The sequence below is a fragment of the Rhodnius prolixus genome, unplaced genomic scaffold, assembly GCF_049639745.1.
Source record: "Rhodnius prolixus isolate KJV_2025 unplaced genomic scaffold, Rpr scaffold_1, whole genome shotgun sequence".
NCBI lineage: Eukaryota > Metazoa > Arthropoda > Insecta > Hemiptera > Reduviidae > Rhodnius > Rhodnius prolixus.
Genome location: NW_027411581.1, coordinates 10,207,992 through 10,223,042, shown reverse-complemented (window position 1 = coordinate 10,223,042; position 15,051 = coordinate 10,207,992). Strand labels below are relative to the sequence as shown.

Sequence of the window (15,051 nt, the reverse complement as noted above, 5' to 3'; positions counted from 1 at the left end):
AATCAAAGAAGCATCATATGAATTGAATAACAGATAAACTTCTTCTATTGTTCAGACTCAGTTGATTTGGTTACGTGTTCTATTTTAAGCACTTCATTGACGTAACAGTTACCATTTAGTCTTGGACGCTAATGGCCAGAGAAGTATTTCTGTGGATGTAATATTTGCCAGAATGGAAATAAGTAGAATTGGATGAACATACAAAACTTTCTTTACAATCTTTTTTTAAATGAAAATTATCCATTTAAACTGGGGAATTATTACATACCTATATATAATCAAAAATTTGTTCCAACATGTTAGGAGACACTGGAGAGAAGATTAAACTGCTTGTTTTATCTCCTTGCTTTTAGTAAACGTTCCAAATGTGAACAAGTTCAAGATTTGAAGGAACAGTTAGACGAGATAACTGCAATAGCTACAGACAGCAATAACGATTTAAAACAGTAAATATAAGAATATAACCATATAAATAACAATAATAAAAGTAGGTTAGTAGCTGGGTTCTTCTTACTATTGAATATTCCATCTGTCACGATAAATATCTTCGAACATAAAGTTATCAGCTGATGAAGGAATACAGGAAGAAGATTTAGAATGTAAAAAAGCTTTTAAAGGCGCTTCTCCTCTTATCGCCTGCAGTCGGTCGTTACGTTGTAAAAGAAAATAAAACAGACCATACTGTTTCCCATCTCTTCTTAAAAACTCCAGCATCTTTCCTGTTGTTCCAGTATTTGAGAAAATGTGCTCCTAATGGAGTCTTTTATGTGCTGAAGAGGTTTTTTTTTTTTTTGCTTTTATTTTTGCTCTACCGTAAGGATCTTGAGGAAGGGTTTCTTTCAGTTGGAAATGTGCAGAAATGAATATTTTAATTATATAATAAATTAATTAACTGGCGTGGCCTCAATGTTTTAATAAACAAATCATTAATAAATGTTTAACTGAAAGATGCATAACCTGATTTCTCTATCTAAAACGTGATCATTACTCAAGCTATTTTACTTCTTGATGTAATGTAAGTGTTGTCAATTGAATTTTGAAGCTCCAGGTTATAGAAATAGAAAAATGAATTTATTAAGAACTATCCAATAGTAAAACAAATACAAAAATTGTTACGTTTGGAGATTTATTCTTTTCTGTTCATTTAAACGGTTCATTGCTGGATGGAATCAAATTTTATGATGAAAAATGGGCGCTGTGGAGAGCAGGAAACGTTTTTGGCAATAATTGGACTAGACTGAGCTCCCCCAAACATGGTTACAGCAGCTGATAGCATCTATTAAACATTTGAAAAAAAACCATCAATACAAAGAAGTATTGTCAAGAAACTGACGAACTGTATCAGAAATCACAATAACAACAGCTGAGATTGATCAACAAGACAAAGAGCGCCCAAACGTTTTATTAATTACCGTCAAAATTTCACTTCCGTTAGGAAGTGGAAATGTCTCTGGACATCCGCCGTCCATATGGTCTCAGACGTTTGGTGGGAATAATTGAAATTGGGTTGAGAGAGCCAGGATGAGTAGATCAGTATAAGATAGTTTGAAATGGAATTGCAGATAACGGGATATGTCTTAGGAGGATATGAAGGAAATTTTCTAGTCGGTTGGATGGCGATAGTACTTCATCAGAGAGCTAATGAGGAAACGTACATCTATTTTTTGTTTGTTTGTTGTGTTATGTAAGTTAGTATTGTTGTATCTGGTAATTTTCTTTACTAATGGTTTGCTTTCGTGTTTTAGCAATTACCTAATTATTATTCTGCAATAAATAAAATCGCGAGGACTACGATAATATTGTAATCTATGATAAAGATTATTGGTAAATATTACTGAGGTCCAGGGTGGCAGTAAGTCCATGTGGAGGGAGGATGATGAACTAAAGGAATCAGGACATAAAGGACTAGTGCTCGCTCGTCAAGTTATAAAAATGCCATTTCTACTTTACAACAATGCTCATTTTATTTATTTTGCTAAGTCTGTGCTAGTGTAGATAGATATATCTATGTTTGGCTGGCTCTACACACTCTTAGTTCACACATTTTATAGATATGACGTTCAGCCCACCTACAGGGGGAGTATGGTGCTATTTCTACCTGAATGTAACATCGGATTTAACGAGGTCTGTGGGCGTTAAGGCATAATTCAAGTGTTAATGCGAATGTGTGCGTGATGTGCGGAGAAAGAGGGTAGTATACCCGGTGGTCCATTGCCGCCTCTGGCGCCTAACGATCCCCACAGGAAACATCACCTTTGATGCACTGCCCCCAGCTCAGCCCCCACACATGTCTATGTGCTGAGGCTCTTCTGATAGCCACCCCCGCCCACACTGCTTCTCTTCAAACACTATTGTTGGCATTATCAACCGTTCTTATTATATTGCTTTACATTGTTGTGTCATTGTGAACCGTGCTACGAAATTGGTCTTAACAAGGCAGTTATATAAATAAAATTGTTGCCATTTATTTAAATGATATGTTCAGCATTTAGCTCCAAAGACCCTTTGACATAACATGAACGTAAAATAAAAAAATACGTGCTACATCTTTAATTTTTGTAAATATATTAATAAAACTAATTTAAGAGTTTTTTAAATAAAGTAGTTTTGAACATAGGATTTTTATATTAGACTAACGTTTCGATTAGAACTTTTCTTGAAAGTCTAAACAGCAAACTTTGTAAAAAGAGAAAGATAAAAAAGGTAGAAAGAAAATTACTGCTCAAAATAATACTTTTAAGTTTTTCATTTAAAGCTAAAAACTGGAGATGTTGATGATATAATAATAACAAATTTGTTTTTTTAACCCCAAAAGAAACAATCCGAACAGACTTTTGTGCGAATAAATGCAGCGATCTCTCAAGATCTTCTAACTTTAAAGATCCAGACACATCTGATGCTATGAACTATGCTTTACGATATTTCTTAATCATCGCCATAAAAAAAACAAAAAAAAACACCCACATCAACATCAAAAAGTAATAAAAATAAAAGAACCTTTGATTTTCTCTTTCTTAAGAACTCTACAGCTCACTCATTGTCCGGTAATGGGCAGTAATGTCTATAGCGAGAGAACACTGTCTGAAGATACATAGAAAGTGACCAGTGACCACACAGATGTTGTAAAAAGCAACCAACCCATGGCTTGCACCAAACTGGCATAATGTTTTACCTATTATCTTTCAACATGATGCAGTTTAAGGACTCTCGCGTTAGTCACGTGATCCCTGTTCAGATGGTAAAGTCCTTATTCAGGACACAATTCCTAATCTAGTTCCTAGTTTTTTTCTTTTCCCAATACTTTTCAAACAAGCTTATAGAGTCGGCCATGTTTCCTAACATTGATTCATTCTAGCCAACGTATGCCAACAAAATCTTTGAATCTCCTTGACCTTACTTCATGGCCTTCAAGGTGATTAACGAGAAAAAAACTTTTCTATCCAATGGTCATTGTTCAGAAAAAGCCATTATTATTATTTTTTTTTACTTAAACCTAATTGGCTTATTGTCTTTGTAAACTATCATTTTGGTCATGCTAAATTTCACAATTAATCTACTTCTGTTGTTCTTCTTATGGCAAGAGATGATCTCACTGTGATTAGAGTAATGGCTGGAGATGATGAGTATCTTCGCTAATGGACCATTTTTCCTTTTGACTCACAATTCTGTGAAAATCCCAGACTAATTGGATTGCCTGCTGACTCACTAATTTCCCAAACATCCTCTCGTTTAGAGACAATCCATTGGGATAATGTAATTAATTTTCATCAGTGAATATCTGCGAGGTCTTCGGTCTACGTTGAAGTGTTGCTGTGAGGATTAATAGAAGGATTGATAGGGTTTGGAAGTCTGTATTGTCTGAGAATGCTAGAGAAGATCTTATCGAGATTAGAAGCGCATTGGCAACACTTCTTCTAATGGACCATTTTCCAAATTCCATAGGTCTGAAAAATAAAGCTGGTAGGTTTATTCTGTTGTTAGGTTATCAGTGGAATAGAGCCGTGGGGTTCTAACAAACGCTCCAATCTCCAAAGGATTCAATCGCTACAATCTAAAATACTTCGAACTATCGTAAACGCTCCATTTTATGTCTCCAACCTGACTATACACACTGACCTTAACATTCTAAAACACGATACAGAAAACTCCACTTCAGCCTGCAATCTCATATAAATCCTCTAGCTCAAAATCTTTCTTCTAGAACTCTTCCTGAACACCCGAGAAGACATCTTAAAAGACAGTGGCCTCGTGATCTCCTCTCGAAGAAGAGAGTGAGACTAACCATATTATGTTTTGGAGTGTTACCACTGAGTAACTTCTCCACTCGTTACCTTATCATTTATTGCTTTATTGTATCATTGTTACTTATAGCGCTAACGCGCTGATTGTAGCACAATAAACGCAAAAAAAAAAGAAAAAGATTATTAGTTTATGTCCCGCATGTGTAGCAAAAAAATTTCTATATTATAGCCCTGCGGGATTACGCCACCAAACATGGCTATCAAACGTCAGTATCTTCAATTCACTGAAATACTTGTCTATAAATCAAATAAGTAACTTATCTATAAACTAGTGAGTTATTGACTATTGCACAACTCTTTGTTTAGAAAAAGTAACTATTAATTTTTTTCGATAAACTTTAATTTAAACTAAAATTCTAAGCTTGGACTAAACCGATTAAGAGTTAGTGCATATTATTTTTCAAACAAAGTTCTGATTTTGGGCATTTTCAGAACAGAAATAATTTCAGAAGAATAACTGCCTAATACTGTAATGCCAATATTTTTGCATGAGCTACAGTATGGTGTGTCTATGTGTGGAAGATGGATGTTATTGCTTTTTGTGGTCATGGTACCACGCTATGAACAGGGGGAATGGTTTGGAGAAAACTGAATTTACAAAACATACTGTTTGTCGTTTGAATTGTGTTTGCTATTTTATTGAATTATTATGTGACTGACTGTGTTTTTGTGGTGCAAAATATAATTATAGTGTGTAGTAGAACGTGCGTAATATGTTGTGGTTTTGTGATGCATACTGAGTTACATGGTGGTCCAGACTGTGCTAAAAAACGATCTTGTTTTGTCGGCTGTGTTTTGTTCGACCAATTATGGGTTAATAATTTTGATGGTCAATTCTCTACATTTATTGCGATATGATGCAAAAATCTGCTTGATGTAGTGTTTTGCGGTCAATAAATTGACAAATTTCTTTTTTCATACCAACGTTTCGGTTAAATATATTACCTTCTTCAGGGTATTGTAAAATTTGTTGAGTTTACAATCACCTAAATATTCCCCAAAAATCATCAATTAATATCGGTCGAAAACCAAAACTATCATTATTATTACTTTTTTGGGGGGGACTTAGTTATTTTTCCGAAGTTTGATTCCTCTGAAATATTGTAGTAATTAATAACAGAAGCAGCGTGAAGCCTATATAAGTTTCGAAATCATGATTTCATTGGAAGGCTCCAAAAACAGATAGTCTGGATAGCATCTATGAAAGCCTAGATTTGACTAAGAATTTAGTTTTTACCATAATCAAATAATTTTTTTTCAAATTAGACGCATTGATTAAGTGCACTCAACGTTAAAGGAATACGGCGCACTGAAAACGAAAAGCTGTTCTCGCACAGAAACTATTTCCTAGAGCAGGGATGGACTATATTGTATTAAAAGGGCGGTTCCACCAGAAAGGGGAAGGAACGCAGGCAATCCAAAATGCCTATTATTCCCCGGGAATGGACTAACTTTTGTATATTTAGAATGAACTTTTTCTCTGTAAAATTTGCCGCGATCTACTCATTAAAATCTTGATATTTAATACATATAAACTTGAAATGGGGGGAAAAAAGTATTAAATCAACATAATATCTTATTAATTGAGAAGTAACTGAAAGGAAAATACAGATATATATTTTATTTTACTGTGAAAAATTGTGACCACTATGAATACTAAACAATTCTAAAAACGTTATCGAGCTAACAAGCGAAATTTTCTGTTTGTTTCTGTGAACTACGACCACGTTACGGGTGTGTGTGGAGATCGTCTTCCGTGATCGACCAACAATCGCTTCGCGATCTACCGTACAGATTGCGGTCGACTTATTGGCCATACCTATTCTAGAGTAATGGAGACGAGCTATCCAGAGCCCCTTCAACAATGCAGGAAACCTTTCAAGAAAGAGCAGATGTATTCCTCAGCAGTATTGGCATACAACTGTTTGTTAAGTCAATATTTAGCTTTTTTAATCCAGTCCTCAATAATAATTATTGGTTAAAAGACAAACCAAACCCAAAAATCTGGGTATGTAACTCACACGACTTTTTCTCTTACTCACCTCAAGCTTCTACCTCAATAATTTTGATCAAATTACGAACAAGAAACAGTTTGAAAAACATTTACGATGCCCAAAAAATGTAACTTTTCCTTCCTTTTTGGAAGTCTAAAAATAATTTACAGTTTATTGCAGCTTGTGATTTTCTGGTCACACTAAAGTTTTGATTCACTCATTAAAAATGATTTTACCTGTTTAATAACTTGAGGACCAATCATCTACGTCAACGTTGATGAGCTTTAATAATGAATTAATCAATTTGGAGAAGATTCGTCGATTGCTAACTGTGTAATGACAGCAAGGGAAGGAGCAATTTTGTTTGGTACGACAATAAATTACTGCACTCTGTTGCAGATTAGAAGAGTTGTCAAAATGCAAACAAAGGAAGATGTGTTTGGCTAAGGCGAATGACGGGGTTGTCAGAGATAGTGTAAGATTGATCTTAATAAACCCGTCCCCTTCGTGCGTATCCTACACAAACATATCACACATGCGTTTTTACAAATCTCCTCGGCTAACATCGTTCCCCTCGCAAATATTCACTTCGCATTAACTTCATTCAACACCCTAACCATTCGCAATATCTACTACTTAGTTTATATGTAAATGAATTAATCAGTCAACTGATTGTTGTTGTTTTATTGATGTTCATTCAGGTTCGTGTTGATGGATGCCTCAATTTAATCTTTTGTCTAATAAATAATCGAAATTATGTTTGCAAAATAAATTTCAATGCCTTTACCACTAATAATGCCCTTAAAATTCCTACTTCAATAAGCTCCATTATTTAGATATATCTGTGAAACCTCAATACCCATCAAGAAATCCAGACAGAAGCCTAAAAGATGCCTGAAAAAAGATACCAGTTTCCTAACTATCAAAAAGCATTTTTAGGACAACGACAATCCAACGAACTTAACAATGATAATATTGTTGGCATCTAGTTGCACTTTGAAATCATTTACCACTTAAGTTTATGTAAATAAGCTGTGAAAGTTTCAAGCCTGTAACTTTACTTTGTCTGGGTGGTGCAAGTAGTACGTCAGTCCAAAGTGGTATTAGTTTATTGATATGTGAATTTAAATCGCATGAAAAACGAGTCCAGCACTGATTACCTCCTTCAATATAAAAAGTGATTTTAGTTTTGAAACCAGTTGTACATAATCGTATTTCTTTCCTAAGTTCTCCTTGTTGCTCTCATTGTTCATTATTAATTTTGCTGAGGCTCTCCAAATGGCGGGGCTACTGCCCCAACGTGAGTTAATTTTTATCGGATTTCCCTCCACTCAAAATAAGAACATGATGCATCATCATCATTTTTTCTTTCTTTTTATATCAGTGAAAATAATTTACCCTATGAAAAACTACTTAAAACTATAATGTTTTTAAGTACTTACAACCAAGACGAAGTAAATACAACTCACCAAGACGAAATATCCAAAATTCCATGCTGCTCTCTCTACTTGTCAAATCCTCTCGTACAATCTCTCGCCTCCTCTGAAATCCCTAACAATACTCCTCGCCGACTGAATCGCCAGTGGCTCCCGAGAACTCCTTGAGGTCTGAAGATCGTCGTCATCATAATCGGTTTCATATCGAGAGTGCTATCGCTGGGTAGTTTCTCTCCTCCTGCTCGTCACGCACCATTTACATCATTACCATTGTTTTTACTTATTGCAAATATTTATAGACACATTGTAAATTGCTAAATACATTAAAAAAAACTTGTTTGAAAATTTTGGTAACAATTTTTTAAAGTAATAAATTATAACTAAAGTATGTTTGTTTATAGATGTTGCTTATAATAAAATAAGATAACAGTTGCATCCTCAATTACATCAAATTGTTTTAAAGATAACAAGATAAGTAAAAAAATAAAAGGTAAATTGTTCTGGTAGATGAAAATGAAAAACATTTGTAATGTCTCTACAAATTTCTTAAATACTTAATTAAATGCAAAAGCTGTTTCTTAAACCTTTCAAATATTATTTAATCGGTAAGGATCTAGAATAAGGTTAACTAACTCACAATTTACAAGTTATAGAACAAGCAGCATGGATAACGAGAATAGAATGGTGAGCAGTTATTATGGTTAATTGAAGATTTGAATTAGAAGGATGTGGAGTGGAGGATATTTTAGAAACATATTTGTCTTTATGTCAGTCCTCACTAAAAAACGTGAATAACTACAGAGTTCGTTCATCTGTGCAATGGAAATGATTCTTCAGCATGATCAGAATTCAGTACGTCATCACGTGCGAAAATATTTAAAAACAAAAAAATAACTTGAGGGGTGGATATTGTGTTTGTATGTATTAAAAGGAGAAATATATTCCATTTTCTGTGTTCAAGGTGGCAGTGAAGAGATAGGACACGATGGTCTCCTCCTTTGAAATGCAAACATAACTGGATAGGTTTGCGTAATATCTACCAAAGGGAGTGGTTGGGGGTTGGTAGGAAAACAAGACAACAGCGTTGTCTGTTTGTATGTATATATGGAATCAATAGGGTGGAATTGATGTAAAGCGGAAGGTGGAAGGTAAACAAGGCCAGGTTGTGGTTGTCTCTGGGTTTTACTCTTCTTCTTTTTTTTTGGTGGAGGGGGGGGGGTAGTTGTTTTTGTGTAGACAAACTACGCAGTAACTGCAGGGTTCCTCTGACTGTCTACGCTGGAGTACGGCCGCACTCTACCTCCACTTTCGGTATTGCATATTATAATAAACCGCTGTAACCTCAGCCCTGTTTCTGTAATTCAGGTCCTCTACTCCGCTAGCTCTTAGCTACTCATTCCTGGTTTGCATATAATTATGTAATTTTCAACAACACTCTGACCTCTTACTTTGGTGAAATAATTTGGGGGAAGGAATCTGGCACTTTGGGAATAAACTTATCCACTACTATTTGCTGTTACCTCCCCTCTCTAATTTATGGAACAATTGCTTTCGCCCGCCCCAAATTCATAATGCACAGCCAATAAATGAGAACGGAGGAAGGATAAGGAAGTTTAAAGACTAATCAAAATCTAGATTTCTCTCAATCCTACATCAATATTGCTGGCGCAAATTTATCAATTTTGATATCGAAAATGATAATTCTTCTGCTGAAATAGTTAAGTGAATAATAAAATATCCTGCTGAACACAATCCGGGAAACTGCTGATCATAAAACTAGTCTGTAACTAGAAATTTCGCTAAATCTTTTATCGTTTCATTATTTTCGATTTTGTTTTGAACAAGATCTAATGGTACTTGATGAAGTTCTTTTTCTATCATTGTCGAAATTTATAAACTTATGTTACATGTGTAAAAGTTATTAGATTTTTCATTGTAGCAACTTTGTGTCTTCATATAGTTTTCTTGGTCAGTTAATCTTGATTCATTTTAATAATAATAGTCTTTATTTCATTAAAAGACTGCCTCCTGGTCATAGACCATCGGGGGAGTCGGTCATCTCATAGATTAAATACATTACATTACAAGATTGATTACATTACTGTTAATATAAACGAGTAATAAAGGAAAGATACTCCTAATAAGTAAAAAATAAACTAAAAAAATAAAAATAAATAAAACAAAAAAGTAATAATAAAATAAATAAATAATAATAGTTAAATCACACAAATTATAGTTTCTAAATTTTAACATGTTTTGTCGCAGTATCGTGGCATTCTTACAGTAACTGACCGCAGCAATTCAGCCATAGTCTCCATTTCTTTAAATCATCTTTTGACAGTATCTCTTGATTAAAACATTTTAATCTAATTTCTTTTAATCTAGAGCAGACAGCAATGAAATGGAAGTACTTAATTGGAAAAAACACATCGAAACCGTGGAAATAAAAATAGAAAAGTACTTCAACACATTACTAGCCTTTTCCCATAGGAAGTGGGGGGCGGACCCGGAGGTGTCCCTAATGTTCTACAGGGCCACAATAAGAGCGGTACTGGATTACGGGTGTTTTCTGTATGGTCAGGCCTGCAAGTATTTTATGCGACCCCTTCACGTACTACAAAATAAATGTATCAGATTGTGTCTCGGATTCTTGAACAGCACACCTGTGGACGTAATGTACGCAGAGGCTGGCGAATTACCGCTCGCTTATAGAATAGAAGTTACTATTTTTTACGATAATTAAATTAGAAGATGAGGCGTCCATCTATACAGCGGAGCTAATTGCTATTTTAACGGCTTTAAAATATATTTATTCGTTGTCGGAGACAAATATACCATTATTAGTGACAGCCAGAGTGCGTTGTGTAAATTATCACATATACACAACCAGTCTACAGGAATGAATCACATCGCAGAGATTGTAGAAACTATTGCCATTTTTAAAGAGAAGGGAGTCTGCATTAATTTTTTGTGGGTAAGGGGTCATTGTGGTATAAAAGAGAATGAAATTGTTGATACACTTGCAAAGGAAGCCACCAATAGTGGGGAAATGGCTAATTATAAATTACCACACACCGATATCAAGGGTATAATTGCAAAAGCAGCACTACAAAAATGGCAGACAGATTACAATAATGGTGATAAAGGTAGATTCTATAAAACTATGGCAGATCAGTTACCTAGACAACCATGGTTTAAGGGAACTGTCACTAATAAATGGGTTGTTACGACAATAAGCAGGCTGAGAGCGAACAACGCGGTGTGCGGATCGTATCTACACAGGATCAACAAAAGGTCCTCTCCTCTTTGCGTAGATTGCAATGAGGAGGAGGATTTCAAACATGTAATAATGATATGTCCACGTTATGTGATAGAAAGGAAACGAATGTTTGACGATATATACAGGTATTTAGATGCACCATTTCGCTACGAAGACATTATATTCTCCACCAACATTTATGTGCTTAAGTCGATAGCAGAGCTAGCAATGAAATATGAATGTATTTAAAAGCTATAGCCGAATTAGAATGAATGGAAGAAAATGCTTAGAGAAGGATTACGTGATTTTAATTTTGGTTAAGCTATAAGGATGGCACAGAGTGCTGCTCCATCCATTAGCAGTAGTTTATGTAAATAGCAGTATATAGTAGAATGATGAATGTGTGAAGCGAATGTATTTGTAGGTAAGAATGGAGAGTGAGTGATATTCTAGTGATAAGCACCTAGACGATGCTGGCTGTATGGCGGAAGCCAATGCCAAAAAAAAAAAAAAAAAAAAAAAATGGAAAGAGTCCCGTTTGAGAGAAGTTACACAAGGTACGGAGTGAGCTATGTTCGTTTTGTTGATACAATTTAAAGTTTAAATTCAACCATTTCTGGCCTTCATGATCCAAACACTATCGCTCATGTTGTTGTCGTACACATATTAGCTAATACATTTATCAAAGTGATTCATTTTAATATTTGGTACTCTTTTTACCTGAAAAAAGTTCCTTTCAGGAATGAAAACACCTACTATTCAGTTCCCTAATCTCAGGAGCTCGAGTACTGCATGACTGGCAACTTGGAAAAACCGTTACCATGGCTATCTAGACAGAGAATGAATATGGCAGAACAAGGGATTGACTAAGCCAAGAATCTAAGGGTAGAATCTGTATAAATTGTTTAAAATATTAAGTGAGCAAAATGAAGTTTTATGTTGGGGCTTTAGTTGTAATTAAACTCTCATAAATTAGATTGAACTGCAACCAGCCTAATTTGCAGATTTGATTCACTGCAAGTTCGGGTTTTAATAATCTAACTGACTTAATTAAATGTTGGATTTGGAGTGCAACATGTTTTAAACTAAATTCTTACAACTGATTTATTACTTTCGCAAGTGCTTAATCTTAATAAAAAGTTTTGAATTTTGTCAGACATAATTTTTCCAGTTAATTAGCAGACTTTTCTAGACATTGTTTATGAAGTACCTTTACTCCTGCCTAATTGAGAACTACATCCCAGCTTCCAAAAGTAATAATCATTATTTTCTATTACGCCACTCTCACACCCCCGTACTTGCAAAGCAAAGAGGGGAGATGAGATTTTTTTTTTCGTTTCCGTCTTGTTGTTATGGGTTGCGGTGATGGTGTCGCAAGTCCCCCAAATTGTATGGTAACAGTACGTGTTGTAGAAGTGTACAAGGAGAGCTGTCTAGGCGTTGAATGGCTAAAGGTAACAACAACTAGATAATTGGATGGTTTAGAGAAAGACAGAATAATGGAAATACTCTATTGGTTGATTGGTTCTTAGCCTAGATAGTTGCGCTGCACTTTAAGCAATCAGACTGATTTGTGGCGGCAAACACACTGCCTTCTATGGACAATTCTTACATGACGTCAACAGTCTTATTAGCATATTTTCTAATAGCTAATCGTTTAAACTAATCATTATTATGATTGTGGTTTCTATAAGGTCTGTTTACTAATGGTCTACTTGCGAAAATTCTTAATGGCTCATTACTTAGTCTGGTAACTATTTTGAAATTCTGTTTTAGTTCATTTTTTTCCTCTTCTCCAGGACTCGCTTTTCCAGTTATCTCTTTCAGATAGCTAAGAATTTAACCATTGAACAGAAGGAGAGAGTGAAATAGTTGATAGCTATGATAGTGGCAACGTTTTAGATGTAGAGGAAACTCTGCACTCAGTTGGGGAAGCTTTACCATTCAGAATGTTAATAACATCTGAACACAGAGAATTTGAGCGCTTTAGATATAAGTAGATATGCAGACGGTAAGTTGAGGAAGGAAATCCGGTTGATATCTAATGATAACATCTTCTATCCTGGAGAGTAAGGTCAATCAAATCTACATTAGCATCGGTCTATAAACAGGGGCGTGCTTCTTCGGTCGATCTTATTTCTACAAACTCTGTCTCCCCTCTATGCTGTCCTGTTCCTCTTCTCCAAGTGCTCAACCCCCCGAAAATATCTGCCACCCTTAGATCTATCGTAACTACCGAGGAATTTCTTTTATATTCATCGTCTTTTTCCTTTTTTATGTATGTAAAGTGGTATCTGAAGATGGAAGTATTATTTTAGGCGAGAGAGAGCCTATAGTCCTGCAGAAGATTGCAAGTGCATTCTACTTTTCTTTTAGATTGTTTATAGGCTCTCTTGTTGTGACTTTCACACTGGTAACATTAATAATAAGGCGCCTCGGTAGCTGAGCGGTTAGAGGCGAGACCTGTAAAGCAAATATGTATTGTGGTACTGGGTTCGATTCCCGGCCTCTAGGCCTTGGATTTTATTTAATGGTTAATAAAAGAAATACAGTAAAGTATGTTTGCTGGTCGCCTCCGTCCACGACACCTAATTGGTAGTTGGACGTAAAGCCCCGCCTGAAAAAATAGGCGATTACTTTACTTTTTCAATACATCAATACTAATATTATCTTCTTTTCTTGTTACACTCTGATACCATCGCCTTGACACAAAAGTTTAATTGTGGATCTGCAGAAAGAAAAATGGGGAAAACAGTTTCTTGTGACAACTGACCTCTCTCAAAAAACAATACCCAGAGAACCAATCGTCTTCTCTCTTCTCTGACTTCTTCAAGTTAAGAAAAAAACCAGCAAATACTGAATAACTTAGGGCATCAATTTTATTTTTAAAATTGATTTGAATGAAAAAGTCACATTTAATAGTGATTTCTGTTAGCTGAGACATTTCGCTGCCTTCTTTTATATGTGCTGGATTTTTTTTTTTTTTTTTTTATGATTTAAGGCGCGTCAACATCTATGGTTATTGGCGCCCGGAGCTTTTTTCAGTGCACTGCCGGCCTCCGGACAGTGTTCTCTCGTTACAGACAACACTGTCCATCACCGGACAGTGAGCTGTAAGAAGCTCCTAGGAAGAGAAAATCTAAGGGTCAGCAGCTGGATTCGAACCCGGGACCTCCGCGTGGGAGTCCAGCTCGCTAACCACTCAGCTAATCCCTTAGATGTGCTAGACGTTAAGTGAGAATTTAAATGTACTAAGCCTATAGGAAATATTCTGATTTTAGGAAACTTAGCTCATTAGCGTGAAGAAATTGAATTCTTTTACTGAGATTTAAGTTAGAAGATTAATTACAATTTAAAAGCTAACACTAAAAGATGAACATTTTAGAAACAAATTTTACAAATTGCCAAAATTTAGCAAGTGCAGAATAAAATATATGTTTAGATGAAGGTATTACAACACTTCTGGGGGGGAAAAAAGCACCAAAACTGTAAGCAATATTCCAGATTTAAATTGGTTTGATTTAAGATAAAAATCATCCAGCAAATTTTCCGTTACGTTTAGTGGAAGCGATATCAAATGGTTAAATCATCGAACGCGGGGACCTTTCAGAAGGAAAGTAATTTGGTAAAGTAATAAAGACTTGATCAGTTAAATGTCAAATCCTTTGGGATATGAGTTTGCCTTAAAGTCAAAATATCTCACGACGTATGTACATATTTAACTTACCAAAGTGCGAGGAGAAAATGTCAGCACACGCATTTATGAAGGTCATACCATTTTTGTTCATAATGTGTAATTAGATAATGTTAATACGGAACCAGTTTTAACGGAAATGGTTATTAATTTTCTTACAGCCCTTTTGAACACGTTATTCAGTAGGTAACTTTCGTAACTTAAAGATCTAATTTAGGACATGAAATATTTTCTTTTACTGTAAGGGGAACTACCTACATTTTTTTTTTTTACCAATCTGAATTTATATCTAATCATTTTAATGTTTATGGTTTTATCATTTCGCTGTTCTTGATATATGGAACGCAAACATTTAGATGGAAATTAC

General features: G+C 35.1%; 1 protein-coding gene across 6 annotated transcripts in view; it reads left to right on the top strand.

The window, feature by feature from the left end:
• sick (sickie) overlaps positions 1-15,051 on the top strand; it is a 353,303-nt gene that overhangs the window by 157,205 nt on the left and 181,047 nt on the right. The gene's annotated exons all lie outside the window — the stretch shown is intronic.